Below are 6,000 nucleotides of genomic sequence, written 5' to 3'. Positions count from 1 at the left end.
CAATTTCTACCTCTTTTCAAGCAAACGAAGACCAAGGGTCCCGTAAACGTATCACAATGATGTGCGATACCTTTAAGTCTGTTATTGCTATCAAATATTACGAAGCTCAACTAGATGACAAATGATAAATATACAAATATGGAGAAAAAGTATTTAAACTTAAATTACAGTGTAAGCATGATAACGTGCATATGCAGGAAGACTGGAGAAAAAGAAATCCAGACATAATTGCCTGTGGGGTGGGTGGGGGCACTTGAATTCCAAACCCTTGGGACATACTTCGGCTAATTTGTACACTTTAAAAATACAAGAGTGGACACGCTGAATTTACGCTTAGTTCGTCTGATGAGAGCACGATTAGATTATATATTTTTTATATATTTTTTTCTTTTTCTCTCCTCTTCTCGTGAATACTTTGCTAGGGCAGCTAGGCTTCATCATTTTGCGCGTTTCATTAATATGACGTCAAGCGGAATTTATGCATACCATGTAGTCAATCTTTACAGTGTCCAAAATTCCTGTATTTTTCTGGAATTGCGAGTGTTGTCCAAAAGTTTCCCGATATTGGATCCGCTGTTAAAGAATTGTTTTAGGCCTACATTGTGTTTCATTTCAACAATCCCATTGAATGGCAAATTGTATACAATCAGAAGTCGCTCATAGTGGTTATTAAGTAGTGCGAATAAATGTGAAATGGGAATATCGATTTATGTCAAAACAACTTAGTCGAGATAAACCAAAGTTAATGAAAAAAATAAAGCAATAAACACCATTTAACTTGGTGTTCTAATGTGTTTTTCTGTTGTGTTGTCAATACATTTATTCATGATTTTAATAAGTCATATGTAATGAAAAACCTTAGAAAGTCAAGTTTCGTAAGAGATTTGTGCTTATCGAATGCTAAAACTCAATTTGAAACGTCAATAGTTTCAAGAAATGTGATACAAAATAGAAATACCAACGAAGCTTAAAGTGTATGAATAAAGCATCCGATTCTGGTATGAATTTCAACTCTCGTTCTCAAATAATATCACAAAGATACAATCACAACATTCTACCCCAGTTTAACTGTCTAGTGGGGATCAAAGACCTAATTGGAAGGAAACAAAATATTGACATTTTTCAAGTTGCGTAGCTTTGAAATAATACATCAAAATATAAAATTAACCAACTGTCTCAGTCATACGTGATTTGTAAGATGTCGTCAGATTGGACGTTGCATATCAAGTTTCAAATCAAGTGAACCACACATTGGATGTGTGCTTCTCCATTTCCATCATGATAAGTTTCAAAAACGGAACCACGACATGATGATAAAAAAACCACTCTTTTTATTATTTGTGACAAAATGTCGCCCGGCTGCAATAATACGTGTAGGGGGCCTTTGGCATATCAGGACTAGCATGCTCTCTTCAAGTATATCTATTATATGATTCTCAGTTGCAAAGTGTTTGTAAGCAATGTTGTTTATATTTGAAGAGCTTGGTTCCAAAAGGTAGTAGTGGCAGTAACCTTGCTAATGTAATAACATTGGGCCACTAAAATAGTTTTAAAAATTTGATTAACTTTAAAAGACAATTGCAAATCTCTTTAACCTACCACGTGCGAAGAAGAAAATAATGAATATAAAAGAAAATTATCATATTTTGTTCCAAAATGAGCTAAATTTTAAACTTTGCATTTGAGAATTACGTCGTTTACATTGTGTACTTTTTACTTTTGCCAATTTCCTCTTCCCGTTCTAGTATGGGTATTCCGCTGGTGCTTTCTAACTTATGATTAATTTTAATTCACTACGTCGCGTCGTTTACTTTGTTCACGTTTTCCTTATTTTGTTTCTGGTTATTTTTTAATTTCCCAGGATATGTGCATGACACTGCGTTATATACACGCGAGATGGCGTACTGTTTATGTTACCGCGCTCATCAGGCGCTCATTAACTGCCAAAACGAGGTGTTTTTATCACTTTTTGCAGACGAAATACGTTACGATGATCTAGGGTTCGAGTCCCTCTCCTCCACAAGCAGATATGTTTGGACTTATTCCACGCGCTTATCTGCCTATGCATGTGAGTTTACATGATAATTCAATGTATAACATGTTCACGTTCTAGTGTGTGATGCGTGGGTCTTTGCTCACTTGTTATAGTATGTAGCATTGGTCATCTACTCATTTCCATAATGTTTGATTGAAATATCAGGATACACCAAATAAACTTTCCAGCAAACATAGACATTTTAAGGATGTCGCACAACATTAACAGGCGTGTGACTTTTTTCATAAAATAAGAAGGATTTTATCTATCATTACGTGGTTCCGTTTTTTAAATTTGTATTCAAAATACATTTCAGAAACGTGCTTCAGCATCTATCTTGCAAGAGTAGATTTTATCAATCAAATTAAGCTGAAGCTGCGCTTGAAAAACGAAATAAGGACAATGTAAATATATATATATATATACTATATCATGTCTCTTTTCTTATCTCTTGAAACGTGCCACATTAACGTAAACCTGCTGTTGTTTCACACATGCATCTCATACTTGAGAAACATATACACATAGAAAAAGACATTATTATGTTTTCGGTATGTAGCCTCTTAATAACACTACATGAGGTAAGGCATCATGGTTTCACTGCTAAATTAAGGTTACTGAACTGTGATGTGTAAGAAATGTTAATCTGTATCTGCTCTGTAATACTCGTTTGCATTGATTGGTTGTCATCTTAGCTGCGTGAAAATTGCATAGATCGACTGCTTCCTCTTATTTTGCTTGTGTAATCAAAACGCTCTCTGATGAGCTTCGGATATGATCATTCACAGTAAACTGTGCGATATTTCCGATATTATGGCGATATACGTTGATGCATGGTTTTGTCAAGAGCGACCTGGTTTTTAATTATTTAAATAATATTGACGGAGTAGTTACCCAATTCTGACAAATTTATATATTGCGATATCATGAGATGTAGACATTAAGTAGGTGACAGGCTTTCACTTAATATCTCTTCTGGGTTGTAGTAGCTATTATTGTATTTTCGATAATTCTTATTAAAACTTGGTTACTATTTTAATGTAATCCTACATGGTTTTAGCTCAGCCTATGTCAAGTACTATCATAAATTACTCATAACATTCGCGTATTTTTTTTTTGGGGGGGCTTTGGGGCGCCAGCCCCGGGAATAAAACCAGGGGCGGCCAAAACGAAGGGGCGGCGAACGAAGAAGGGGCGGCAAACGAAGGGGCGGCGGAAGAAGAAGGGGCGGCAAAAAGAATTAGTCGGGAAAACAGGGGCGGAAAAATTTGAAAAGTATAAAACATGTAAAAAAAATTGTACTATACATCCAAATGTGTCGCTAGCGTTTAAAAATTGGGTCAACCTTTTCGGGCTGTTGAGGAAGGGGCGGCAAAATGTAATTTTCTTCAGCCCCCCGGGTTGGGAGCGGCCACGGTACGCCACTGCATAAGATTTGCCACACTGATCATACATTATTCTATATATTTCCGCCATCGCATCGCAGATATTAGTGCTTCTCGACGTTTAAAAACCTGGATGCAAATTTACTCCACGTTATCCTTTCATTCTCGCCTTCATTGTTTCATTTTTAACGGTTTTTTTTAATTTTTGTTATTCGATGTTACTTTTTTAAACTCCACGTTTTATGGCCTCTCTAGCGTAGCACACCTATCCATTAAAACTACAACAATCGGCATGGGAATACCTAATTGTATAAAGGTGCCCCCCGGATAAAACGTCATTGGGTGTTTGATCAAAAAGGGCCGGTAGTATCACGATTTATGTAAAATTGTCTCGAATCCGCCCTTATTATCATAATTACAGAATGAACATTATATCACATGAAAGTCCGACTAATACGTTTGGATATTTCACTTACCTAATTGTTTATAAAGTACAAGGAGAAGCGGTGATTGTTTGCGATATAGATAAAGCATAACCAGTCAGTCAATATACTTTTTTTATAAGAATGAATCTTTACTTCAAACATTAATTTCAGCAAAGCTTTGCACCTTTTATTCCATAAACCATGAAGTACACAAAATTAGTAGCAAAAAATCTAGTCTTAATATACATATAGCTGACTTCATTTACATATACAATATGGCTGATATCTGTTGAGATGCAACAATATTTTTATTATACATGCTTATCAAAATGATTGGTAACCATCAATTTTCATTGATAATTAATGAGTCTGACACATTAAAATTCAACTCATGTTCCAAATAACGTGCAGATTGATTGTATAAAAGAAATCATAAACTACACTATAAGATTCCTACTGGGCCACCTGTAGCGCTTACACCGTCTCCACGATACTTGGCTGGTACTGTGCAGTACCAGGGGAGTACCAGTGTAGTATCAGTGCAGTACCATTGCTGGTGGGTTCTGTGCATGAGTAGCACCATTGGTACTATGTAGGTACTTTGTGCATGTTGTGTGCACCAGTCAGGTTCCATGGCTACAGTGTATCTGTGCAGGCAGCCGCAATCTTGTATATACATACTACGTTCTGGCATTTCGAGAGTATCCAATGTTGCCTTTGGAAGTGGCATGCTTTTCAATAAACATCAAAATTGATACGTTCCAATCATATTAATACAACCTGTACATACACACATTAAATTATTTTACTAAATACAGTTAACACACTGATTTCATAAAATTAGGCCAGACAGAGCACATGCTTAAGTTTCATAGGATTGAGATTGGTGAAGTATGTGAATATCGCATCCGAGTACTAGAATACTATTTTGTTTTACAACGGCAATTTCTTCCAATACGTTCAGTTTCTGGCATCGCGTTCTAATACGATGATGCAATACTGATCGGGAGCTATCGCTGAATTTTATTTGGGTTTTAGATCCTATTCAGTGGCTTAGGTACGAGAGTGTTCGGGAATCTAATGTAGACATAAATCAAATGGGGGTGTGGGTGTGGGTGGGTGTATGGGGTGTGTTGGGGTGAACATTTAAAAGTATGTTCTAAAAAGACTTCGTGTTCTTCACCTGTATACCTTATGATGTTTTTGTAGCCCAGTAGAAAGCCTACATTACAGAACTAGCAAAGCAAGAAGCTAAACTATTAGCAAGTCGTCAGGTCAATAAACACGGTTGTTTGATGTGATCAGTTGTTAATGTTTCTAAAAAAACGTTACATTATTTTAAATTCCAGATCTTAACAATACCAAAAGCTATCAGAATAATAATATTTTTAGCTAAGTTTAAGTCAGATTTTCTTTTCTATATCAATAATGTTTTCTGTCTTTTTGTGCTAATTATAATTCTATAAAGTGTATTTGTGTGCAAATTGAGGGCGCTATATGCATATATTTTAAATTAAATTGAGCAAAATTATATGAGTTTTTCCTCTCATTGTTATGATGTTTTTATGACATTATACAAGTGTCTACTCTTTTAAAGATGCAAAGATCTACTCTTTTAAAAAACTTGCAAACAAGATTTAAGATAACTAGCTTAATCAGTGTTCGACTAAGATAAATAGCATAATCAGTGTTTGCTTAAAAATAAAATGAGTTCTACATGCCATCAAACAACCTTAACCGTGGGCCTATATGTCATTGTCAAAATTCACAATATGACGATCTAGTAAAACTGCATTTCTTATGTCGTTAATCTTCGTCGTTGTCATTTGCGTCATCTCTTCGTTGTTATTGTCGTCGTCGTCGTCATCGTCGTATTAATTGAGTAATAATAGTAGAAATACTATTTTCATTTCCAACTCTTTAGTTCCATGATTCTTTGGATGACTTGTCGTCACTACTTTCCCTGGTTCTTTGGTTGCATTGTTATAGGTAAGCCTATTAGCATTTTCCTTTGATACAATGGAGTGCTACGTTTCATGCTCCTCTATCAGTAAACATCTGCCTAATCCTACCTACATGTAGGTGTCACTGAAATTGGAACATAATAGTGGTAGATAAAATAATTGAAAAGTTTAACCTCAACACTACACTATTT

This window comes from Amphiura filiformis, chromosome 12 (assembly GCF_039555335.1).
Source record: "Amphiura filiformis chromosome 12, Afil_fr2py, whole genome shotgun sequence".
Lineage (NCBI taxonomy): Eukaryota > Metazoa > Echinodermata > Ophiuroidea > Amphilepidida > Amphiuridae > Amphiura > Amphiura filiformis.
This window is presented reverse-complemented; position numbering follows the sequence as displayed.